The sequence below is a fragment of the Zea mays genome, chromosome 7 (assembly GCF_902167145.1).
Source record: "Zea mays cultivar B73 chromosome 7, Zm-B73-REFERENCE-NAM-5.0, whole genome shotgun sequence".
Taxonomy (NCBI): Eukaryota; Viridiplantae; Streptophyta; class Magnoliopsida; order Poales; family Poaceae; genus Zea; species Zea mays.
In genome coordinates, this window is record NC_050102.1 from 100,118,625 (window position 1) to 100,146,497 (window position 27,873).

At 45.4% G+C, this 27,873-nt stretch overlaps 2 pseudogenes; one reads left to right on the forward strand and one right to left on the reverse strand.

Moving 5' to 3' along the window:
• Positions 1 to 24,352: 24,352 nt before the first annotated feature.
• On the reverse strand, positions 24,353 to 26,274 carry LOC103634042 (uncharacterized; annotated as a pseudogene).
• Positions 26,273 to 27,873, forward strand: part of LOC103634043 (histidine protein methyltransferase 1 homolog) — a 46,407-nt pseudogene continuing 44,806 nt past the window's right edge.

The window sequence follows — 27,873 nt, forward strand, 5'->3', positions numbered from 1 at the left end:
CCTCTGCAGAGTGTAAAACTGATATATCAGCTGTGCTCACGGTTACGAGCAGCCTAGACCCTCACATGATAATTGAACTTGAAGAGGAAAATAAATCATGGTCCTTTTTTGTTCAAGTGGTTCTAAGCTTATGTTGGTGATATATTTATGCTGATGATATACATATGCTTATACCTTAGTAATCAGGTGTTGATAATAAAATGTTGACCAATTAAAATGCTATCTGCATTAAACTTTAGCATTACCTTGTTAACCTTGCATTTTCACCCCACTTGCTGAGCCCCGACCATAAGTGAGCTCACCCTTGCTTAGTTTTGATCAGAAGTTTGCAGATGAAGATTATGATGGTTAACTTGATGGATGCTAGTCTAGTGATACCCCCGGTCATCTTCCTGTGGAAGGATGTCCATGTTTCGCTATACTTTGATGAAGAAAGGTTAAGACATTATGTATGTTCGAAGTGTAATATGTTAATATAATTTTATTTACGCTTTTATGCATTGTTCTTTTGATATATTACACTTGTGATGTCAACATATGTGTGGAAATAGATCCTGGCACACATATGCTATGCATTCGGTTTTGCCCTTAAAAACCGGGTGTGACAGTCTCCTTCTCCTTATCGTTGATCATCATCCCCTTACCTTTAGAATCCATCTCTACGGGCGGTTAGTCCTTGAATGAAGACTAAGGGGGTGAATAGGTGATCCTGTAAAAATGAAGACTAAACAACACAAACTTGGTTTATGAAATGTTAGTGAAGTCAAAACCAAGGTGGTATGACTAGAGAGGGAGAGAACTTCTTCACTTAATTGCTCTTCACAAGATGAGTATTAAACTTAGAGCAATTATAAAGTGAGTAGAAGTAGAGAAAATCGCAAAAGAATAAAGACAATTGACACAACGATTTTTATCCCGTGGTTCGGCCAAGTGGAACACTTGCCTTGTCCACGTTGTGGCGTCCTAACGGATGAGGGTTGCACTCAACCCCTTTTAAGTGATCCAATGATCTACATGAAAACCATGGTTCTCTTTACCTCAAGTTTATCCCCTCTGTGAGGAATCTCCACAAGTTGGAGCCTCTCACCCTTACAAGATTGATCACAATGAAACCACAAGAGTAAGGTGGGAATAGCAACACACACAAAAGCGAGTCGTTGCACTAACATGCACACATGACGAGAGCAAGCACAAGAAAGCAGCACAACAGAGTTACAACTCAGGAAAGTGCTCAAATCTCTAACACAGTGAATCAAATGCGCGAATGCGATGTCTCAGCGTCTTAGAATGTTCAGGAGATGCTTGTTGTACTGCTCCATGCACCTAGTGGTCCCTTTTATAGCCCCAAGGCAGCTAGGAGCCGTTGGAGCTCCATTTGGTAGACAATAGTTGCCTTCTGTCTGTGGGCGCACCGAACAGTCTGGTTCCCCACCGGACAGTGAACAGTCGCGATTTCTTTCCTTCTTTGGCGAAGCCAACCGTTGCAGCCACGACCCCCTTGGCACACCGGACAGTCCGGTGGCACATGGACAATCCAATGGCGCATCAGACAGTCCGGTGCGACTTGCGCGGGCACTGCTGACTCACCGGACAGTCCGGTGAATTTTAGCCGCAGCGACCCCAACTTTTCTCGAGAGCAGCGAGTTCGTCGAGCGCGCCAGCCTGGGCATGGAACACTGTTCGGTGCACACTAGACAGTCTGGTGCAAGTCTGGCTTGTTTCAGCTAAACTTCTTTTGCTCCTTTTTGGACTTGACTTAACTGGGTTCCTGGCACATAGACAAACATGTTTAGCACATAAAACAATTTACTAAGTGTCTAGAACTTACCTTCATACTTGATCCATCTAGATTTGTATTATGACCTCATCGAAACTCAATTTGCTTCATATACATTTGCTCAACATCATGTTAGTTCTAACAAAGTGTGTTGTGCATCTAATCACCAAAACAATATAGAAATGGCCCAAGGCCACATTTCCCTTTCATAAACATAATGTGTTGTGCATCTAATCACCAAAACAATATAGAAATGTCCCAAGGGCACATTTCCCTTTCAGCTAGTAATTGTTGAATTGTCATTCGTTTCTAGCTTTGATATTGTTGTTTCCCATTAGTTGCATACTTCTAGTAGCTAGAAAATTTATATCTCTTGTCATACTGATTAAATTTCTCTAGTGCCTTTGTAACGCCCTAAATTTGGGGGTATAAAATTTCTTCTCCAATATTCACCAAATTCAGGTGTTTCCTTCTTTCTCTCTCTTTCTTTTTCGCTCCTGCCTCCTATTTTCAAAGTAATGTAGAGATTGATGTCTATGTCACGTGTAAGCAAAACCCTAAGGTGATATTGTTGTTGCATCATGCCAGAGCATATTTATTTCTGTATGATATCATGCCTAGACGTGCATTCATTTAATTTAGGATTTCTTTTCGAGGAATGAATTTGATTAGAATGTAACAAGGTCGATTAGAGGAGAAGCAGCCCCGGCCCTGCGTGCAACCCAGCCCAGCCCCTGGTGCGCGGCCTAGCCGCCCTTCCCCCCATGCGTGCACAAACCGCCCCACTTCCCTCTCCCGCACACCCATGATCTAGGAAGAGAGAAACCACCCCTCTCCCTCTTCCTCCTCTCTCCCACTCTCTCCCTACCCTCATTTGGATCACTGGAGATGCGGTTGCTGTCGTTCATCGGGCTCATGGTAAGCCTCCTCCCTCCCCTCCCTCTCCTCCCCTCTCCCATGCACGCACAACCCTCTCTGGTAGCCCCAGCGCCCTGCACGACCTCGGCGTGGCGTGCCCACCCCGCGTGGCCCCTCCCTGCGGCGCCGCCCTCCCCCACATGCGGCCCCGGCCCCCGGCAGCAGCCCCTCCCCCCGGCGCGGAGCGTCATCCCTGCGGGGTGCGGCCCCAGCCACCGGCACGGTGGCCCCTGCCTACGTGCGCCCCCACCCGACGCGACCCCTGCCTCGTGTGCCCAACCCCTGCTCGTCCCGGCCCCCTGCACGCAGCCTCGTCGCGACCCCTGCCTTTGGCGCGCTTCATGCGCATCGTAGCGCTTTAAATTTCGCTTGTGTCATGCGTTGTGTCACGTGCTTTGTCGTGCGATGACCTTTTAATTCACCTAGGATCACATATAATAATTAAAGTGTGTAGTGTAACCAGCTCGAGTGCGGGGCAGACCGACTATAAAATCCATCCCAATCTCATCCCATTTTCACTGAGGAATCTGCAACGGCTGCAACAAACCTATGGGCCTCTCATGTTCTGCCTTAATCCTCTGACAACTGTCGCATTGGCCACATACTCTGCTATCTCTCTTTTCATACCGTACCACCAGAATCTCTTCTTCAGATCTTGGTACATTTTCTCGCTACCAGGGTGTATAGAATATGTTGTCTCATGAGCTTCTTTGAGAATCAGTTCCCGGATCGATTTGATGTCGGGGATGCACAACCTATCCTTGAACCATATCACTCCTTCTGCATCTTCACGGAAATCTGGACCTTTCCCATCTATGATCAGTTGTTGGATCTCGTTGATCTTCTCATCCTCCCTTTGGCCCTTCCTAATATCTTGCTCTAGGGTGGGTTCTAGCTCGACTGTCACTTCTTGAGTGCTGTTCAGAAATCCGAGACTCAGCCTGTCAAATTCCTTTGCTAGCTCTAACGGCATCGAGTGAGCGGCCAACATATTGACTTGACTCTTTCTGCTCAGAGCATCTGCAACCACATTTGCTTTGCCTGGGTGATAATGGATCTCCAGCTCATAGTCTTTGATCAATTCTAGCCATCTTCGCTGCCTCATGTTTAACTCTGACTGAGTGAATATGTACTTGAGGCTCTTGTGATCCATGTAGATATCACACTTCTGCCCATAAAGATAGTGTCTCCAGGTCTTTAGTGCATGAACCACTGCTGCTAGCTCCAGATCATGAGTGTGGTAATTCTTCTCGTGAATCTTCAACTGGCAGGACGAGTACGCCACTACTTTCCCTTCTTGCATTAACACACATCCCAGTTCGGTGTACGAAGCATCACAATATACTAAGAATAGCTTGTGAACATCTGGCAGAACCAATACCGGTGCTGTTGTCAACTTCTGCTTCAACATCTCAAATGATTCTTGGCATGCTAGGGTCCACTTGAACTCAACCTTCATTGCTAGCAAGGCTGTCAATGGTCTGGCAATTTTGGAAAAACCTTCAATGAAACGCCGATAGTAACCGGCCATTCCAATGAAACTCTTGATTCCTTGGACATCTTTTGATGCTTTCCAGTCTAGAATCGCTGCTACCTTCTTTGGATCCACAACTAGTCCATCTCGGTTTATAATATGACCCAAGAACAGAACTTCGCTGATCCACAACTCACACTTGCTAAGTTTGGCGTACAACTGGCAATCCCGTAGCCTCTGAAGTACATTCCTCAAATGTTCCTCATGCTCTTGCTCATTCTGAGAATATACAAGAATATCATCAATGAACACCACTACGAACTTGTCGAGGTAGTCCATGAACACACTGTTCATCAGGTACATGAAGTAAGCTGGTGCATTCGTAAAAATGAATGACATAACCATGAACTCATATAGTCCATACTTGGTGATGAATGTTGTCTTCGGTATATCTGAAGGTCGGATTCTGAGTTGATGGTAACCTGACCTCAGATCTATCTTTGAGAACACACTAGCTCATCTCAACTGATCGAATAGATCCTCGATTCGAGGCAGGGGGTACTTGTTCTTGACAGTGACTTCATTCAAAGCTCTATAATCAATGCACATCCTCTTCGTACCATCCTTCTTCTCCACAAATAGCATTGGGGCTGCCAAAGGTGAGGTACTTGGTCTGATGTAGCCTTTCTCCAACAACTCATCAATTTGCTTCTTGAGTTCCACCAACTCTAATTCGGACACTCGATAGGCTCTCTTGGATATAGGGGCGGTGCCTGGGATAAGCTCTATGGCAAATTCAACTTTCCTTTCAGGTGGCATGCCTAGTAACTCTTCAGGGAACACGCCGGGGAATTCCGACACAATTCTAATTGCCTCAATCAGATTGGACTCCTTGTCATCTACTAATAAATGGTGATAGGCTCCTTCTTCTAGCTCAGGCAAGTACAACTTAGTTACTACTTCCTTTCTGGATGGGGACACCAACTTAACTGTTCTATTGTCACAACTGACAGTGGCTTGATTTCTGTGCAGCCAATTCATCCCTAGGATGACATCTAACCCTTGAGTTCCCATTACTACTAGGTTAGCGGGGAAGTCTATCCCCCTTATTTCAATCCTTAGATTCGGACAAAATCCTATTGGACTAAACTTTTCCCCCAACTGAATTAACTCTTAAAGGTAGAATCATGGGTTCTATGGGGATGTTATGTGCTTCTACCCAAGATGTAGAAACAAAAGAATGCGTGGCACTAGTATCAAATAATACTTTTGCTGGATAGGATTCGACTGGAAACATACCTACTACCACGTCTTGAGCATCCTGGATTGCTTCGGCCTCCAGGTGGTTCACCTTTCCATGGTTGTAGGCCTGACCACGGCCTCCTGGTGCTTGTTGTGGCGCTCCTTGTCTTGCTGAGGTATTGACTGCTGGCGACTGCTGAGCTGCTTTCTTTGGACAGTTCTTCGCCCAGTGGTTTTGTTCTCCATAGTAGAAGCATGCACGACCTCCTACTTGCGCTGGAGCTGCTTGGCTATTCTGGTTGGTTGCTGGGGCAGGAAGGCGAGTTGCTTGGTTATTCTAACGCTGGTACTGATTTCCTCCTGGTTGGGTGTTCTGACGGTACTACGGTTGCTGCTACTGCTGAGGAAACTGCTTCTGGTATTGGTGCTGGTGCTGATGCTGGTGCTAGTGACCTTGAGGGTGACCTTGCTTGAATTTCTAGGGTGGGTTTCTTGAGTAGCGGGGACGACTACTATTTCCAGACTGAGATCCACCAATCTTGTGTTTGTTGTCCTCCATCTCTCGGCGCTTCCTTTCAGTCATGATTGCTCTGTCGATCAAGTGCTAGAAGGTGGGAAAAGTGTGATTCATCAGCTGGTTGTGAAGGGGCTCAACCAATGCTCTCAGAAAACGACACTGCCTCTTAGCATCCGTGTTGACATCTTCTGGGGCATAACGTGACAGCTACAGAAACTTGTCCCTATACTCACTGACAGATAAGGGACCTTGCTTCAATGCCAAAAACTCCTCCTTCCTTACTATCATCAGTCCTTCTAGCACATGGTAGCGATGGAAGTTATCCCTAAACTCCTCCCAGGTGATGGCTTCAGGGTCGGCATGAGTGGCGAGGTAAGACTCCCACCAAGACTGTGTTGCTCCCCTTAGTTGATGGGGACCATACATAACCTTCTCGTGATCGTTGCACTGTGCAGTGTGCAACTCGCGCTCCACAGTACGCAACCAATCTTCAGCGCCCATGGGATCACCAGAGTGGGCAAAGACAGGGGGATGGCCCCTCATGAATTCTGCCCGCTTGTCTCTAGGCACTTGTGGCATCTGAACTTGCACTTGAGGCTGAGGTGGGGGTGGCTGCTGCTGCACCTGCTGCATTGCTGCTAGGGTCTGGCCAATTGCTTCGACTGCCTGAGTTTGCATCATGAACATCTGCTCAACTGTCATCGGGGGTGGTGGTGGCAGCTACTGCTGCTAAGCTGCCTCCTCCTGGGGTGCATGCTGTTTAGGCTAAGCACGCCTTGCACCTCTGCGCCTGTTCTCAGACATCTGTAGAAAGCACACACACATCAGATCTGACTCTGCAGTCTTTCAGCATAAGAAAAGATATACATAAATCTTCATAGCACTGAACAAACGATCATCTTCATTGACAGACTCTCAGATAAAGAGGAAAGTGGAAATAAAGGGATTACCCAACTAAATAACTGACTTTATTAATAACTACGCCAAGTTGCAGGGGATACCCACACCTTGATGACAATCATTACAAAGAGACAACTTCATTACATGTTCATCATGACAAGCATCAAACAAATGATAAGCAAACTCACTCTAACTAAGACTGATTAAGACTAAGATACCGAATTAATCATTATTACAGACTCTGACTCCATCGATCTATGGATCCAAATCTATCTGGGTCCTCCAGTCAGGGGTATCATACTCGAAGCAACCATGGGGCGGTGAGCGGTAAGGGTGCTGAATCTCGATAGGGGCGGGAGAACCACCATCCAGATAGTGGCGTGCTGCGCACTCAGCACGCAATTCCGCACCCTCCTCCCGAACCTTTCCCAACTTGTCAAGGGCGTGGTCCAGCTCGGTGTTGAGCACGGCGGCCAGGTTGACCATGTTGTTCAGCTTGGGATTGCCCTCACCAACTGATGAGACAATCACACCTCCAGCACTGCTGGTCGAACGACGAGGGTAGTACTTCAGGTCAAGGTCATCAGCTACCCCGCTGAACAACGAGCAATACTGAGAAAGTGCACGTCGTGCTGCATCTTGCATGGTTGCCTCGGCAGTATCCCTCTCAGTAATAGAATAGTGCTCTGAGAAGGCCTCTACACCCTAGAGATCATCGTCCAGACGGCACACCAAGCAAGTAGCCTCCCACTGGTCCGGGTATAACCCACGACGTTGCTGGTAGACTACACAACAGTACTCGATGGACCAAGTGTGTCGGTTGAAGGCCCGACAGCAGCAAGGTGTCGAGAGCGTCGTGGAAGTGACACCCGCGAGCAGCGTCACGTGTGATGGGTCTAGCGATCCATCCCTTCGGCTCTGGCTCCTCCGAGAGCTCCGTGTCGTGGCTAGAACTATCACCGGTGTCATCGTCGTCTTTGTCTTCGTCAGGGTCTCCTCCAGCAGTCGAGATGCCCTGTGGTGGTGCAGGGGGCATCTCTGGCTGAGGTGCAGGGCAAGGCAGCCTCCCAGACTCCACCTCCTGCTAAGGCGAGGGGGAAGAGTCCTACTGCTCCTGCTCCTGGCATCGACACTCCTGCTCCTCGTGCAGGCGATGTTGCAGTCTCTCCAGGTGACTGGACTGACCTGGCACTGTGCGACGCAGTGGACGCTCCGCCAGACGAGAAGGCAAAAAAGGGACCACTGACTTACGTGTCATGCATCTAATATGAGCCATCTACAAAAGACATCGTAACCACAAGAGTGAGAGTAGAACTATAAGACCAGAAAGTAAACAGAAAGAAAAGTGAGACAAATTTTTTGCGAGATAAGTAGATAACATAGAATTGGTCAAGATGACCAACTTTTGAAAGGACACTAAGGTCAAGGTAAGGGTAGAGGTCTATAGTCCTGTTGGGAACTTGTCCTTAAATGCTATGAATTAAGAACAAGGCAACACAGAAATTGTCAAACGTTAACGTCCTTCGTCCTTCGAAGCATTATTTCCCTTGGGATATAATGAGTTTCGGACGAAGGTTATGAAGGACATACCTTCATCAGTACAACAAATAATGAAGAAAGATTCATATAAAGTATGAGAAATGACATTAACACTTAAATATTATTATAAGTTCATTTCTATTTATTATTATGGAAAAATAGAAATGATAACAAATTACAAGTGTACCTTCGGCTTGAAAGAAGGTAAAGGTACAAGCGTAACGCAAAAGCAAATGCTCAGTCAGCGTGAATAGTACGGGAGCACTGTTCATCTATTTATAGGCATAGGACACAGCCCATGTAAAATTACACCCATTCCCTTTACATTTGCTAATAACTCTATAGTAATCCATCGGGGTCTAAATAGCCTTTTCCCCTTTAAGTCAGTTTCCTTTTCTGCTATCACACCGAAGCTCCCCTGCGCACAGCTTCGGCTCTGCGCCATCCTTCGTATTCTTTATGCTTCTTCACACTGTGGTTTTGACCTAAGTCTGAAGGTACCTGTTCATGTATCATACTCCAGAAACATTGTTAAATCATGTTTTTGAGGACCTTCGGAAGCCGAAGGCCCCCAACAAGTCCTTAGGGCGACCATTCTAGTCTAGGTTAGTGGTCCTATAGTCAGCAAGGCTTTGATACCACTTATGTCACACCCGGTTTTGGAAGGCAACCGAATGCGAACCATGTATGTGCCAGGATCAGAACTCACGTACACAGTGATTACATAATTGGACATAATCACACAATGCTTAAAGTAAATAGCGGAAAGGTACTTTATTTACATCAATATGTCCAAGACATCCACAGAGTCTAATACATAGCCATAGTCTTCAACATTAATATCAAAGTGCAAAAATACGAAACGTAGAAGATAAGCCTACACATGCAGCTGACTGGGGTTTGCCACTAGGATAAACTAGAACTCATCGTAGTCATGAAACTCTTCAAAGTCCTCCATGTTGCCAGCATCTCCTCCTAAGCACTAAGTACAATGGGGACAACCTAGGGTGGGGTGGTTTATAAAGCAAGGGTGAATACACATCAACGTACTCAGCAAATGTCCCGTTTGGCTAAAGTGGACTAGCTGTATGTGGTGTTAAGGTTAAGCAGTTGCTTTTAGTTGGTCAAGTCTTTATTACTATAAGTAGAGCCAAATTTTAGTAATAAACCCAATTATTACCCAGAAACACTCCCTCCAAGAGGAAATACCAGAGATCAACATTATAACCATCATTATTAACCATCATCATAACTAAAGTTATTCTAGTCAAAGAGGATCCCAAGGCCGCTCATAACCGAGAGCACGACTGATATACCAGTTTCTAACACTCTACAGAGGTCGAACACTTTACCCACAAAGTTGTGATTCCCTTTCTGCCCGGGGTTCTAGCCTCCCCATTGATCACTACCAAGGTGACCTAGCAGGGTCTCACTACGTAGCCTTTACAAAGATTCCCTAGAGGTCATAGTCGCTCGTTAGGTTTCTCCAGTTTGATAAACACAGTACATCTCCCCAAAGGAAGGGTGACTAACAAAACCAAATCGAGAACCTCTGCAACCAGCCTCGGTAGAGCAAGTACTGTGCCTGGACCCCATTGACGGCCCTACGGCGAAGCCAACTACTCTTCTGGTTCCTCTAATTAATTAGCTAAGGGCATCCCATTCCACCCTCATGGTTGCACTGTTATCCCGGGCTGTCGCTCCCCAAACAGGTCCTTACGGAGAGGTACTCAGGAAATATCCTGAGCCCCCTAAAGTATCACAAGATCATCATTGGGATAACATCATCATATCATAAATGTTCACATCATGTTCATTGATTAAAGTAAAGCAATATCATGAAGCTAACCATGATAACCCAAAAGGTAAACAAGGATAAGGTAAATACAGACTAGTCAATCCTTAAGTTTTTAAATAATGAATGCGGGACAGTGAATTATAAAGTAAATAGGACATGATAGGTCTAAGGACACTTGCCTTCACCAGGTTGTTGCTCAGGAAGATCTTCGGCAACACACTCAGGAACCACGGGCTGCTCGTTGTCTAAGTAAAGCGATCATACATTCAATACATTTGGAAAGCACAAATGAACAACACATCAAACATGTACAATCAACTGAACACAAGTTGATAAAACACCTAGAATAAGTAGGGTAGACTAAAATGCTAGGGTTTAATATAATTAGAAATCAGTAATTCCCTAGACATTATGGATTACATAGTTTAGTTTTACGAACTTTAGTGAGACACACAATTATACCAGAAATCAACTCTTACATGGCACATTATTAGTCCCACAACATTAAATATTCATTTGCAACTAGGCTTCTCATTTTTATTTATTTAATAAACAAATGAATTAACACATACACTAACCTCTAGTCTAGGTATAAAATTAGAGTGTATAGACTGTGTATGGACATAATTTATTTGAACAGAGAATATTCCTATGAACATTTTGAAATTTGAATCACTAAATTTGGAGTTCATATGAAAAAGATATGAAATAAACAAGTTTTGAAGTTTGAAATATGAAAATAGGCCTAATTCTGTAATTATTTAAAAGTACAGGGGGCTGTTTAAAAGAATACAGGGTCCTGCGCGCAAAGTATAAGGACGACGGGTTCTATTACCCGAAAACTCAGGGTCTCTTTAGCTAAAATTACACGTGAAGGGGTACGGGGTGTTCTCGACCATCGGATCAGCGAGCAACGGCTAGAATTAGATCTGACCGAACGGATGCGCGCGCACGAATGCGGGCGCGACTGACTAGCGGGCCAGGGGTGTCAGCGGCCTGGGGCGAGATGGTCTGATCGGCCAGTCCTAGTCGCAGGGCGCGTGTGAGGGAGAGAGTGGAGAATGATCAGATCCAGATCGGGCGGTCGGGATTAGATCTGGCCTAATTGAAATCGGACCGTCCGATTGGAGTTGGACGAACTGGATGCACGCCAGGGGGTTTTGTCTCCGCCGGGAAGCCAGGGGCGGCGCTCCCCGCGGACACGGCGGCGCCATCGCTAGAGGCGAGGCAGACTGGGCCCCCTATGGCGCGAGGGGTCAGACCGGGTAGTTGGAGAGGTTGAGGAGGGTCGTGCGAACTCTATGGCGGGGTCGGTTTCGTGTAAACGGGGGTGAGGCGGCCAGACGACGGAGGGGAGTCCTCGGCGGACCGGAGGATACTCCGGTGAGCTATCGTGGGCAGGTAAATGCGAGACAGGGGGAAATACGGGCGGGGCTAGAACGATTACCTTGAGGGGAGTCCCAGGAACGCACGAACGGAAGCTGGGGCGCGGCGAGGACGAGGGTCGACGGCGGTGGCGCTCTGGCTGCACAAGAAGTGCTCCAGTGAGCGCGGACCGGGCACACCAGAGGAGAAAAGGGCGAATCAAAGGGCGTCCCGAGTTGCGGGTGATGCGACGGAGCTTACCGAGGGAATGGGCACGACGCGGGCGCAACGATGGTTGCGGAACGGCGGCAGTCCCTGGTGAGCGGCGGCGGAGCTCGGCTGGTCACGTGCGCAGGGCGAGAGAGGTGACGAGAGAGCTCGACTGAGGGCGCAAATGAGCGGGGGAAGTGGGCGAGCGGTGTGCGAGCTTCTAAAGGGGCGATGGCGTCAGGGAGTTGCCGGATAACGCGTGGTCGTGGGCACGTCCACGGCGGGGGACGTGGGTGAGAGGTTAGGGACGCGGAGGGGGTTGACGGGTGGGGTCCGCGAGGCAGAGTGAGAGCGCTCGTGCGAAAAGAAATGATGCCGACAGGTCGGCCCCATAGAGCAGCGAGAGAGAGGGAGAGAGGGAGAGGTAGAGGGCGCGTGGGTTGGCGCCGACAGGTGGGACCCGCCTGTCAGCCACCGAGGGCACGAGGGCGCAGGCGCGCGCGTAGAGCTAGGCCTAATGGGCTGACTCGGGCTGAATTAGCTTTTCTATTTTCTAGGGAATTTCTAATTGCTTTTCTATTTATTTTCTCTAGGGTTTTCAATTCAAATTCAAATCAAGTTCCAAATTCAAACCAAATCAAACATGTGCAACAATTCAAAGAATATTTGGAGCTCAACATGATGCAACATTTCATGACTCATATGGTTTGGACAAAATAAAATACATAATCCCTCCCTAATTAAACTAATTCTATAAAAGGAGAAGGAGAGAGTGAAACTAGAGAGAGAAGAGTAACACCTGAATTTGGTTGATAATTAGAATGAAAGTTTATACTCCCAAATTCAGGGTGTTACAGTTTGCTTCGCCGTCGTGCCGTCAATGGGGCTCGGTGTATGCGGCTCGCTCTACCGAGGGTGGTTTGCCCCTTGGGGAGGATTGCGGTATATTTAGGAAACCTAACGGGCGGCTACATCTTCAGGGAATCTTTGTAAATGCTTCGTAGTGAATCCCTGGCCATTCACCTCGGTAGTGAAGATCGAGTTTATACAACCTAGGCTAGAGAGGGAATCATGGCTCGTGGGTAAAGTGTGCAATCTCTACAGAGTGTTATGAAACTGATATATCAGATGTGCTCACAATTATGTGTAGTTTTGGGAGCTCCTTTGATTAGAGATACTATGATTACAGATGATGATGAGGATAATAATGATTTTAATGGTGATGTTTATGATTATGAATTTCAGTATTCTTTCCTTTTGGAAGGAGTACCTTTGGCTTAATAACTTGGGTTTAATGCTAAAACATGGTTCTCTACTAGTAATAATTACCTGAGCAACTAAAAGCAATTTCTCTGAGCTTCACCCCACATACAGCTAGTCCACTTTAGCCAAACGGGACATTTGCTGAGTACGTTGATGTGTACTCACCCTTGCTTAAAACACCAAAACACAAGGTTGTCCACATTGCAACCCCTGCTCAGGAGAAGATGAGGTCGTGGCGGAGGATTTCTAGGAGTTCCATGACTATGATGAGTTTTAGGCGTGGGTTAGCGGCAAACCCCCAGTCGGCTGCCTGTGAAGGTCGTGTTTTACTACGTTTCGTTTTCGCACTTTGATCTATGTTAAGACTATGTGGATGTATCGGACATCATAATGTAATCACATTAATACCTTCTTTACGTTACTAGGTGTGTGTCCGTGCGTTGCGACGGAAGTTAAAATTAGTATAAAATATAGATACAAAACGACAAACATCAATATGATAGTTAGGTGCCCGTGCGTCGCTACGATTTCACTGAGATCGTCAAGTCACCCGCAACAAGATGATCATGTATTCCTAGATATGGTTGCTTCATATCACTTAGTTTACCAAAGCAATGAAATTTCTAGCCATCCTCATCAACATACCCATTCATATGAACTCCATAAAGTAAATAAATTAAGAGCAGGAAAGGGCAACTTAAGCAAGTGTCAACTTTTGTGCTAAACTTTTGATGATTTATGTGTAATAGCCAACAATTGGTGTGGCCTTTAATTATGAAATTATGCATAATGGGAAAACACTTCCTGTAATTAGCCCTTATATGTTTTCCTAAAAAACTAACATATCTAATGGCAATATTGTTTCTGTCAAGAATCCATCAACAACTATTGTTCCTGATGTAGCTGAGGTGCCCGATCTTTCGGCGAGTAGAGATAATTCCGATTTGGCGGAAGATGACCCTTGCGATCCGACTACGACGAGCAAGCCCGAGGCGCCAATGCAATCGCTGAACCAACTCCCTGTGGTTACCGACCTTGCTGATGCGAGATCGGCCTGATCACGAAGATCGTTTCCTGTGCGCAATCGAAGAACGAACAAGAAAAAGAAGCGAGCAATCTAATCTTTTACTCGAGGGTGGAGTTCTGAATACACGAAGACAGCGCAGACTTGCACGTATTCGAGAGTAGCTAAGGCTAACGTAAAACAAAACTCCAAAATAAAGGAGGCGCAGCTCCAGCATAAATAGAGGGGGCGCAGCCCCTAGGGCGGCCAACCCTAGGTCGTCCACTATGGGCCACAGTTGGGCTGGTCGTCTATTCTTCTGGGCCCTCATTCTTCAGTAGCATGACGAAGTTAAGATCTCTGGCACGGGCCCGAGTGATTGGCCCAGCTAATGAAGGAAGTGGCGCTTGATGTGGAGGTGCTGCTGGTGTAGTCGTACTCATAGTGATGTCCTCATCATCCTCCCCTTCTTGAAGTGAAGTCGTCCTCGACGACAACTCCTCATCCTCGGCCATATATGGTTTCAAATCTGCAACATTAAAACTAGTGGAAACACCAAATTCCGCAGGCAGGTCAAGGATATAAGCATTATCATTAATCTTTGTTAGCACCTTAAAAGGACCAGCAGCACGAGGCATTAATTTAGAACGGCGCAAAGTAGGAAACCGATCCTTTCTCAAGTGCAACCAAACCATATCACCTGGCTCAAAAGTAACATGTTTTCTTCCTTTACTACCAGCAACCTGATTTTTTGCATTAGTAGCAGCAATGTTCTGTTTCGTTTGTTCATGTATGGTAATCATTTGTTCAACATGTGCAGCAGCATCTATATGTGGGGCGTTCGCAGCATTAAGTGAAATCAAATCAATAGGTGCCCTAGGGATGTAACCATAAACAATCTGGAAAGGGCACATCTTTGTAGAAGAATGCGTGGCATGATTGTAAGCAAATTCAACATGAGGCAAGCAATCCTCCCAACGTCTCAAATTCTTGTCTAAAACAGCCCTAAGCATGGTAGATAAAGTTCTATTTACTACCTCAGTTTGTCCATCAGTCTGAGGGTGACAAGTAGTGCTAAACAACAATTTAGTTCCCAATTTATTCCAAAGAGATCTCCAAAAATGGCTTAGAAACTTAGCATCACGATCAGAGACTATTGTTTTTGGAATACCATGTAAACGAATAATTTCTCTAAAGAACAATTCAGCAACAATGCTAGCATCATCAGTTTTATGACAAGGTATAAAGTGAGCCATTTTAGAGAATCTATCAACAACCACAAAAATACTATCCCTCCCCTTCTTAGTTCTAGGCAAGCCCAAAACAAAGTCCATAGAGATATCAAGCCAAGGAGAAGAAGGGACAGGCAAAGGCATATACAAACCATGGTTGTTCAACCGTGACTTAGCTTTCTGTCAAGTAGTGCAGCGTGCAACAAGGCGCTCAACATCAGCGCGCATCCGAGGCCAAAAGAAGTGGGCAGCCAACACCTCATGCGTTTTGTAGACGCCAAAATGCCCCATGAGACCGCCTCCATGCGCCTCCTGTAACAACAAAAGAGGAACCGAACTAGCTGGAACACACAGCTTGTTAGCGCGAAACAGGAACCCATCCTGTATGTGAAATTTGCCCCATGGTATCCCATTAATACAATGGCCGAAAGCATCTTTAAAATCAGCATCGTCAACATATTGATCCTTCACAGTGTCCAAACCAAAGATTTTAAAATCTAATTGTGACAGCATGGTATAGCGACGAGACAAAGCATCAGCAATAACATTGTCCTTCCCGTTCTTGTGTTTAATAATGTAAGGAAAGGACTCAATGAATTCGACCCATTTAGCATGACGACGGTTCAGATTTGTTTGGGTACGAATATGTTTTAAAGCCTCATGATCAGAATGAATTATGAACTCACGATGCCAAAGATAGTGCTGCCATGTATGCAAAGTGCGCACTAAAGCGTAAAGCTCCTTATCATAAGTAGAATATTTCACACTAGCACCGCTTAATTTTTCACTAAAATAAGCAACTGGTTTTCCTTCTTGTAACAAAACAGCACCTAGCCCAATACCGCTAGCATCGCATTCAAGCTCAAAAACTTTATTAAAATCAGGCAATTGCAAGAGGGGAGCTTGGGTTAACTTATCTTTCAAAGTGCTGAACGCTACCTCCTGCGAATCACTCCAAGCAAACGGCACATCTTTCTTTGTAAGCTCATGTAGAGGCGCTGCAATGGAGCTAAAATCACGAACAAATCTGCGGTAGAAACCGGCAAGTCCAAGAAAGCTCCGAATTTGTGTGACCGTCGTCGGTGTAGGCCACTCCCGAATGGCAGCAATCTTGCTGCTATCCACCTCAATGCCCTGCGGAGTAACCACATAACCAAGAAACGAGACACGTTGCGTGCAAAATGTGCACTTTTCCATGTTACCAAACAAGCGAGCAGCACGCAAAGCATCAAAAACAGCACGCAAATGTTCTAAATGCTCCTCTATAGACTTGCTGTAAATAAGGATATCATGGAAATAAACAACAACAAACAAACCTATGAAGGCCCGTAGAACTTCGTTCATTAAACGCATAAAGGTGCTGGGAGCATTAGTCAATCCAAATGGCATAACCAACCATTCATATAAACCAAATTTCGTTTTAAAAGCCGTTTTCCATTCATCACCGAGTTTCATTCTAATCTGATGGTAACCGCTACGCAAATCAACCTTAGAGAAAATAACGGCACCACTAAGCTCATCTAACATATCATCAAGGCGTGGAATAGGATATCGATAACGAACTGTGATGTTATTAATAGCACGACAATCTACGCACATTCGCCATGACCCATCTTTCTTTGGAACGAGTAAAACAGGAACCGAGCAAGGGCTAAGAGACTCACGAATGTAACCCTTATCAAGCAGCGTCTGCACCTGGCGCTGGATCTCCTTCGTCTCCTCTGGATTTGTACGGTACGGGGCGCGGTTTGGAAGAGAAGCGCCGGGGATGAGATCGATCTGATGCTCAATGCCACGGAGGGGAGGAAGACCCAGTGGTAAGTCCGTAGGATAAACATCAGCATACTCCTGCAAAAGGTTAACAACAGCAGGGGGTATATCCAAAGACGGTGCATCATCAAGCGGAACAAGCATGCGCGAGCATACAAGTGCATAACAGGGCATATGAGCTTCATGGAGATCATCAAAATCAGCACGTGTAGCAAGTAAAACAGGAGAGTGCAACTTGATTTCAGATTTAATAGGTGCGGCTGATGTCGATTTGACTTGTTGTGCAGTTTTAGCAGCCCTAGTAATATCATCTTTTAAAATTTGGTCAGGGGTCATTGGATGTATAATTATTTTCTGGCCTTTAAACATGAAAGAATAATGATTTGAACGACCATGATGTAAACTATCAGTATCATATTGCCAAGGTCGACCCAATAACAAAGAGCATGCTTCCATAGGAATAACATCGCAATCAGCATAATCAGAATAAGAACCCAGCGAAAAGGGGACACGTACCGAACGTGTTACCTTTATTTTACCACCATCATTAAGCCATTGAATGTGATACGGATGTGGATGTGTGCGAGTGGGCAAGGATAATTTCTCTACCAACGCTGTACTTGCCAAATTGTTGCAGCTGCCACTATCGATGATGATGCGAATCGACCGTTCGTGCACGACGCCCTTGGTATGGAATAGAGTGTGTCGCTGATTTTTTTCGGCCTGGGCAACCTGTGTGCTGAGAACACGCTGCACAACAAGACTCTCATACCTATCGGCGTCGATGGGATCAACGTGGACTTCCTCATTTTCTGCATGGTTAGTGGCAATCATAGCATGACTAGTTTCCTCAGAATCACTGGCTGAAGAGTACTCACCATTGTCACGTATAAGCAAGGTACGCTTGTTTGGGCAGTCCCGAATCATGTGCCCAAACCCTCTGCAACGATGGCACTGAATATCCCGTGTACGTCCTGTGGAAGAAGCGGCGCCTTTGGCAGGGGGCGCCACTGGCTTGGTCGTCCCTGTGCGCGATGTAGTGCTAGGCGTAGAAGGTGCAGGGCTGGAAGGAGTTGAGCTGTGTGTTGGACCCCGGCCTGCAAAAGAGTTAGTATATGTCTTTGATCGTCGTCCCTGCACTTCACGTTCAGCTTTGCAAGCATATTCAAACAATGTGGTTATATCAAAATAATCCTTATAATCAAGTATATCCTGAATTTCCCTGTTCAAACCACCACGAAAACGCGCCATAGCAGCGTCATCCGACTCAACCAAACCACAACGAAGCATACCCTTTTGTAACTCCTGGTAATATTCCTCAACAGATAGTGAACCTTGTTGAAAACGCTGCATTTTGTTAAGCAAATCACGAGCATAATAGGAAGGAACAAATCTGTGGCGCATGGCAGTTTTTAATTGGGTCCAAGTAATGACACTGTTAATGGGAAGTTTTTGTTTATACTCACGCCACCAAATTAAAGCAAAATCAGTAAATTCACTAATGGCAGCCTTCACTTGGCTATTAGCAGGAATATCATGGCATGAAAATTTCTGTTCTACCTCTAATTCCCAATCAAGATATGCAGCAGGATCATATTTACCATTAAAAGATGGAATTTTAAATTTAATCTTAGAAAATAAGTCATTAGGGGGATGACGAACCACACGACGTGCACGACCACGGCGATCTCCATCGTCCTGCTCAGTGTCACCGCCGTATTCCTGCTCCATCTTTGTGGTCAATGCATCAAGGCGTGCCAGGATGGTGTCGAGTGTGGTGCGAGTCGCCGTTTGAGCAAGGTCAAGTTGGTTGAAACGCTCGGTCGTCGAAGTGATCGTTGAATCAAGCCGTTCATGCATCGTCCTAATGTCAGCAGCAAGTCCATCAACTTGTCCCCTTACTTCCTGCAACTGGGCATCCACCATGTCGTGTGCTCCTGCCATAGTTAGCGCAAACACCAAAACACCAAAAGGAGAAAAACCAACGACAAAAACAGGGGTGTACTGCTCACAAGGCGCTCACACTAGTGCTGTTATCAAGTTCTTATCCGTTCTTACCAAGCCACAGTGGTGAACTGCAATCAACAGGTGGAACCGGTGAAAGATTGGATGAGCGATTGCGTGGAGAAACAGAAACCTGCTCGTCGTAGAAATATGTGGAGTTGTGGGTAGGCTGCACTCAAGTCAAGGATTAGCACGATCAAACAATAATGCAAAGTTGAATTATAGTGCAAAACACGAAACTATATTGCTGGCCACAGGTGCAAAGGATGGATGGAACTAGCAGAATGGCAGTACCGTAAATATTGTACTAGTGATGCCAAAAAGGCACTAGTAGAAATCACAGGTGATTTTGTTTTTCTTTTTTGCATGATTTTTTTGATATTTTTCTCAGCACAAGAAGCAAAAAGATAGGAGCTACACGAAGTTTCACCTAAAACAGATATCAGATGTGGTCTATAGAAAATCAGGAAGTTCTCTGAAAAGCGTGCGAGAACTTTGACGAAATTTTTTCTTTATTTTCCTGAATTTTTTTGACAATTTTGTCGAAACCAAACAGACCGAGGGTTAGTTTGGCCGGGCTCAGAATGGTGTCAACAAGCTCCTGTAAAAATTTCAGATTTTTTGGACACCCGAGCGAAAAGTTATGCCCGGTTTACGGAAGGTACCTCAAGTTATGTTTTAAAAACGACCGGGATGAAACAACCGTATCCTTTCTCCTTCGTTTTCTTTTTTTTGTTTCTGTTTTTTTTATGTAACCGAAGGAGAAAAACAAGGAAACAATGTTGACTCAATTTGTGGCGTGATCAAACGGGAGATGGTGGCGGCGCTAGGGTTTGAATGGTGGAAGAACACAATGCAACCAGCAACAAATGACGCGAAAGCACACAAATTCAACAATGCAGATTATTGAAAGAAAGTGCGAGGCTCAAAAGGTGCTGGGATAAGATCTAACCTGAATTTTTATGTGGTTTTGTGGACTGTAGGAAAAAAAACGCTCGATAAACTCACCGATCAACCTTGAAATCTGATACCAATTGATGTAGCTGAGGTGCCCGATCTTTCGGCGAGTAGAGATAATTCCGATTTGGCGGAAGATGACCCTTGCGATCCGACTACGACGAGCAAGCCCGAGGCGCCAATGCAATCGCTGAACCAACTCCCTGTGGTTACCGACCTTGCTGATGCGAGATCGGCCTGATCACGAAGATCGTTTCCTGTGCGCAATCGAAGAACGAACAAGAAAAAGAAGCGAGCAATCTAATCTTTTACTCGAGGGTGGAGTTCTGAATACACGAAGACAGCGCAGACTTGCGCGTATTCGAGAGTAGCTAAGGCAAACGTAAAACAAAACTCCAAAATAAAGGAGGCGCAGCTCCAGCATAAATAGAGGGGGCGCAGCCCCTAGGGCGGCCAACCCTAGGTCGTCCACTATGGGCCGCAGTTGGGCTGGTCGTCTATTCTTCTGGGCCCTCATTCTTCAGTAGCATGACGAAGTTAAGATCTCTGGCACGGGCCCGAGTGATTGGCCCAGCTAATGAAGGAAGTGGCGCTTGATGTGGAGGTGCTGCTGGTGTAGTCGTACTCATAGTGATGTCCTCATCAGTTCCAATACACATTCTTTGCACCACAAAATCAGGATAAATTGCCAGAAAGACATTCTCATTGCAAAAGGCATCAGGTTCTTTGCTACTTCCAACACATTCTTACACCAATTCATTATAGTATATTTTGAAACAATTCCAAAAAAGGGTTAGAAAACACACAATGAACAAGTTCATTTTCACCTGAGCTCCTCCATCTTCAGTTCTAGATCATTCTTCCCCTCATTTTAAATGATAGACAAATATATCAACAACCATACACTAATCTAAATATGTAATATTGTTATAAATATGTCAACTTAAATAGAATGATATGATGTCGAACAAATATTATAATATCATACAAACTATTTTAAAAAAATCAATATAGAATTTTAAATGATAGACAAATATATCAACAACCATACACTAATCTAATCTTTTTTAGCGATATTGATAGAAATTACGAAGTGTTGGAGGCTACCATTGTTTTTTTGTCCATGAGTCGGGGGTGCTGGGAACTCATTCATGGCCAATATGCTCCCAGATAGAAGGAGAGCACCACTGCTTCTTGGTCACCGCCGCAGATGGTCACCTCTTTTGGGTCATAGGCACACACGGAGAAAGCCTTCAAGGTAGGCACCACTATCTTCTCCATCAATCCCGATGGAGATGGGAGTTTGGACCATGTCATCCGTGATGATACTTGCCTCCACACTGCATTGTAGCCGAGTAGCCTAGAAGAGTACGATGTCACCTACAATCACAAATACATCACCAATATATGTTTTACAGATGTAGGGCCCAATGTTTCATCAACTCGTACAAAGCAACACTCACCTCTCCCGGGCTTGTCAAAAATATGATATCACCATGGCTTCATCTCCTGTGTTTATGTCCATCGTCCATCGTCTGTCACGGCCTCTAAACCAATTGTATCAAATGTTATCCAAAAATTTCTCGAGAAGTCACCATGATGGAACAGATTAAAATGGTTGTAATGGCAAATAGAGACGTTAAAAAGTTGCTCCCACACTGGCACATTGGATCTAGCAACTGCCCAACAAGGTTTCAGCACTTCTACTGATCCACTCACGATAATCTGCTCTTTACTACCATTTCCACCAACAACCAACACCAAAAGATCACTATCAGCCAACACTTGTGCAAGTGGATGCCCCAACAATAAACAAAAAATTGTTGCAGTTGCAGCTAGCAAATGAAAAACAAATGCTCAACCCAATGCACGTCAATCACCTTAAAAGTAACAGCTACAAAAGGCGACATTTTACTTATATTTTGCATAGTAGCATTTTCAGTGTGAGTGTTCATAAAAGCTGATAAAGTGGGGCACTAAAATAAGAATTCAGGAACGAAACAGTACTGATTGCACGCAACCGAAATTGTAGCTGGTTAGCAAAGATTATCTGCGCAAAGTACCCCTGTTACCGGCTGATAAAGAAAATATACATGTTATATATGAACAGAGTTGAGATAGCATTGATCAAAGCTACAAATTCCAAAGAGGCAGCAATGAGAAAAGATGCAGCCCACAACTTCACTCTGGAATATTGGCAAGAGTGGTCGAGTTGGGGAATTAGTGCGCCCTTAATTATAGGATTCTGTTTTTCCTAGCGCAATTCTAACCCATTTTGCCAATTCCTACCCTACACGTCGATGACTTGAAAAAACACCCCCTCAAAAACTTGGTTGCCATCCGAAATAAACTGGCATGTAATGGCCTTCATGTGATGTGCTAGAGTTTCAGAATGTCTAGTGCTACAAAAAAGGACAATAGGTGAATTAGTATAGGGAGACAGTCGACCTTGCAAGGGCAAAGATGCATCAATCACTCTCATGATATAATTGTCCAAGCAACTGATGACATGAACCCCACTGTCACACATGCAAAAGTATTCAATCATGGACATGTTAATTGCACCAAAAGGTTGCCATCATGCTAGTAATGAGTAGTAATGTTACAACAAAGAAAATAGTGAAAGATTACTTGGTGTTGCTCTTTGATTAATGCTCTCTGTGCACTTGCAGTAAAAACACACACTTGACAGTTTACCATGCATGTCTAATTTAATTACCTTGCGGTAAGGCACATGAGCTCTGCTCCAGTAGTATAAAACAAAGAGCAGCATTGGATCCATGACCAAAATAAGCCCCATGCGTAATTCTCATATAAATGTGTGCTATCCTTAGATATTGGGAAAAGTCTATTTGACCCTCTTCATACATATGGAAAGGAAATTATGTAAATGATAAAAAAGCTAACCTAGGAATTCCCCTCTCCTTCCATTTAGTATTCAGCTAAGCCATAAGTGCCTAATCGACCACTAAAATGGTCTGAGTTAAATAGACCTAACAAGAAAACAGAGGATAAAAGCAAAAGCACCATGTTCTCAAATTCTCGTGATTTTTTGGGATACATTTTTGTAAATAAAAAGAAGTTTCGACATATTTAGGCAAATTCAAACCTTCAAATTTACCTGTTATTTTAGTCTATCGTACCAACTGCAATGTCGCATCGAAGACAGTCAGCTATTGCTCGGTTGCCATCTCAGAGAGGCCTAGAGCTCCAACTGCCAATGCTTCATCATCAAATTCATGAGTTCAAACTCTTAGAAAACTTTAAATTTATCATGGGAATAATACAAAAGTATTAATTTGGATATCACACAGTCATACAAATCTAGCAGCAGTAGAACCTGTAGTTAACCATATCATGAAAGAATCATACCAAAGCTAGCACAATATCAGGGTAAAAAACTGAGGCCACCAGATGTAAAACATGGGCATGTTCGTGGCGGAGATGAGCAACGACTCATACCAGCTGTTGGGCATGTCGGAGCGGGGCATACTGCCTGTCTTCTTTGTGCGGCATCTTAGCTAGATATTACTAACTTGTCACCAGAAGTTTGGTAATAAGAAACTTAGTATTAATTTTGGTTTTCAATTCTTTAAATGTCTCTGCAAAATCATAATCAACTGTGTATGGACGGTGAATGATATCATCTATATATGTTCAAATACATATTTATGTTACATCACATAAAGGAATATGCTAGTGAGTATTTGTATCTAGGAACCACTTTCAAGAATCAAATGCACCAACTCTGTAGCAGTCTAGCTCAACCTACTCAGAAGCTTGAATGTCCTCAACTGATTCGAAGAAACTGAAATGGAGTAAAAAGTTTCAAAGACACCTAAAGTATAATTGTTAGATTATATCCCCAAGTGCAAAATTAGTAAAGGTTAGTTTGTGGTTAATGTCATTGCTTTTCCTTTGCAACTATTGCTGAGAAACCGTTTTCAAACTCTTATTTAAAAATTAGACACAGTTTAGATAAAAATCTGCTATGAAACCATTGTTCTTTTCTAGCAACGAATTGAATCAGTGTCCTTCGAGCCGGCTGGTCGTATATTGACATTATCCTTTCCCTAAAACCTTGAGAACTTTTCACAACCAAAGGGAAGATCGGGACATCATTATCAAGAAAAGGACAATTTTCGTGCTAAGTTACAAATCATCATCTCAAAAGCCCCTTTCAGATACTATACTTGGACTGTTCTATCAATTCGGAATGGTAACGAAGAGTTTTAGCAAAACCATCGTAATCCTTGAACTAATTTAGATGAAATAACATGGCAAAAATGTATACCTGAATGGTTGCCCAAATGACAGCAGCAAGGGAATCCAGTTCGAGAATGGCACAACCCACCGTTGAATGAACAACACAAAGAGGCCAAGCTAGATCAAAAAGGGCATCATGGGTTGCTCCACCATGGACTGGTTAAAGAACACCCTAGCATCCCTGACTCTTGTCATACAATTTCTGTGATCGGTCCATGAGGACGACAATCTCCCCCATGGCAACAGACCTCAGCAGCACCATGAACCCAAATACGTGGAAGAGCAGGAGGGAACATCTCACGGCTATTATAAAAGCATCGCAAAATATAATATTTCAGAAAACATTAATACATTTTAAAAATAGAGTACAATATAAACATCTCAAACGCACCTAAAAAACAAGATAATGAATCGCCTCTTATTTGATAAAGACAATATGTAACATCAGTATGGAATATTATTGGGCACTAAATAAATTAGAAAAGTTTCAATCGAATCTACTTTTCTTGTCGCTTTCACAAGTCCAAGTCCTACGACAATCTAAAAAACAGTTTGCTATCTAAAAACACCCAATGCGGGTACCCGGACCACCAATAGCAGTGGGGAATGGACCACCGAGAATTGGAGCTCTCACCGAATTGGAGGCTCACAAGCAGCCAGAGGCGATGCTCTTAAGTCGTCGCATCCACATACAAAAAAGCTAAGGCAAAATATTGGGCTCCCATCGAGCAACCAACAGAAAGAAAACTAATTAACCATAACAATAATTTAAATTTTATGATAATTACGACTAACAGATGGTCATTGATCTAGGAGCATCGATCTTTTTAAAAGTAAATGCTGCAAAATAATTCTAACACCACACAAGTCCGCTAAATTATAAGGCAAATTATCAACTGGTAATTGTACCAAATCTAGAGCAGCGCGGAGATGTACCACTCGTCCATGTGGATGCCCCTGTCGAGCTTCTTGCCGGCGTTCCACCACAGCTTCTTGAAGCCGATCCGGTCGAACATGGGCAGGTACGTGGCATCCAGCTGCGAGCCGAGGCAGAAGAAGTGGTCGAGCCAGAACACGCCACCGAGGCGCAGCACCCGGAAGACGTCGAAGAACGCCGACTCGAGCATGGCATCGGGGATCCAGCTGCTGAGCACGTGCATGGAGTGCACCACGTTCAGCGTGCCGTCGAAGAAGGGCAGTCGGCTGGCCACGCTGAGGTGCATGGGCACCAGCCCCCGCGACGCGATGAAGTTGTTGAACGGCCCGTCGAAGTTCACGGATGTGGTCACCACCATGACGCCGTGCTCCCGCATCCGCGCCACGAATGTCCTGGACCCGCCGCCGATGTCCAGCCCGATGCGCACGCTGCCCCTAGGCAGGGACCCCAGCACGCCGTCGATGTTGTAGTCGAGCTAGTTGTGCTCGTCGCCCTTCTCCTTCTCACGGCGCACCTAGCGGTCCTTCTCCCGCTCGCCGAGGTCAAAGCAGTCCTTGCAGTCGTAGTTGTCCTTGGCCTTGCCGCGCCACGCGAGGCAGCATAACTCTTGCACGTGTACGCGTCCCACACGATGCCGGTGTCCGGCGGGACCGCCCACAGGCTCGCCGACAGTGGCGTGGGCTCCACGTACTCCGCGGGGGTGCGCGGCCGGCACCGGTGCCGTGGCTGCGGCTCGCACCCCTTAAGCATCAGCCGCTGCGTCGACGCCTCGTCGAAGGGGCACTCCCTCCCACCGTGTAGTTCATGTATCGCTCCAGCTCGTCTCGGTACCGGTGGCACGCCTGCCCCAGCGATGGGAACGTCACCGCGCCCCTGCCCCTGTGCAGGCCGACCACCAGCTTCAACTTGCCGCCCAGCTTTAGCTCCTGCTGCCACAGCCCGCCCGCCGCCGCCTCCCGCTGCTCCTCTCGATCGCCTCCATGTCGTGACACCTTCCATGACGGGCGGTGGGGAGGAGCGTGGGGGGATCCGTGGCAAGAAAGGGTGGGGGATCCGCGGCACCTTCCATCCGCGACAAGAAATCAAGAGCGACACCTTCCATGACGGGCGGTGGGGAAGAGGGTGGGGAATCCGCGGCAAGAAAGGGTGGGGGGATCCGCGACACCTTCCATCCACAGCAAGAAATCAACAGCATCTACGGCACCTTCCGGATTGTGGCCTCGGTTCCAGGTAATCACTTATTTGAGGGGGAGGAGGGTTGGGGGATCAGCGGGCGTTGATGGCGGAGAGCCCTCGGTAGAACCGTGCACCAAACAAAATCTGTGGACGCCTACAATACCTTCTTAAGGAGTAGTAGAGATTATTTTAGCACTGTGTGATGATGTCCAACTATGTAATCGCTGTGTACGTGAATTTCTAATCCTGGCACATACATGGTTCACATTCGGTTTTCCTTCCAAAACCGGGTGTGACAGCCTTCGGCTTGCGGCGCCATTGCTCGGTCTTGTTGCTAGGGCCTGTGGCATGCTCACTTGCGCGGCTACGGCATGGCCACGCTGAACGTGCCACCCGTTGAGGTTATCGTAGGTTGCGTAGGCAGATCTCCGGTGGGTGCTGCTCGGGGAAGATGAGCACATGACGAAGTGTCGACCATCGATCGGGTTGCGGGTGGTCGACGCTAGTGAGGAAGTTTGCTTGGCTTGCTCTACCTGGGGAAGAAGAGAGCACGATAGGGCATCAACTGTGGATCTAATGTCAGCTCTGTTTCCTTTGATTTGGGGAAGAAAGGAATGGGTCCCACATGTCAGGGCGTCGGGTCCTACATCCATGCGTATGCGTCTAATGGATGGAACGAGTCTGTAGTGTTATTTTTGAGCGCAGCACAGATGGCGGGAGGAGAAAACTGAGGGTGAATTGAGGTAGGGGTAGGGTGAATTGAGGTATGGGTAGAACTGAGTAAATTGTGCAAACTAGTGGGAGAAGTGTAAAAACCCCATTTATTTACCCGTATATTGCTGCGAGAGTTATGCTTGGTTTTGCTTGATCTATTTTACGACATTGTAATTTCTTTATCTATTTTTGTTCATTTGAACAACAGGTTTGAGGACACAAATTCGGAACAGGTCAGAGAACACAAATCCGGAAGCTAGAAAGAAACCATACATATCTCAAAATTAATAAATTGTCCACACCGCTCGAACGCCATTCGGTATGGCGCTAGTTTTTTCTAGTAGCTTTATCTCCAGCAAGTGACTCAAAATAGCGCCTCAAAATTAAAATACTACATTTAAAATGTTTAGGACACTAAAAACAATTTGCGTTCCAAAAATCATGTATTTCAAGAAGTAAATTATATTATTAAAAAAATAAAATATAAAGAACGATATAGAATATAAAGAATGATGTAGAAAGTAAGAATAGAACATTAGTTCGAGGTATAGTATATTTAGGTCAAGTGTGTCTATATTTTTTATAAAAAGTTGTAAAACAAGTGACTATTGGAGGTGTTTTATGCGTTGAGCCTATATAATTGTGCCACATCGTCGACGACATCCTCCCCTCCGCCTTCAAGGTTCACCCTCGCTGCAAGTGACCTTTCCCAGTCCGACCTTCCCGCTGCCTCGCTAGGGCTCCGTTTGGTTAGGGGTGGATAAAGTTTAGTGACTAAATTTTAGTCACTTTTAGTCTCTAAAGAAGCAAA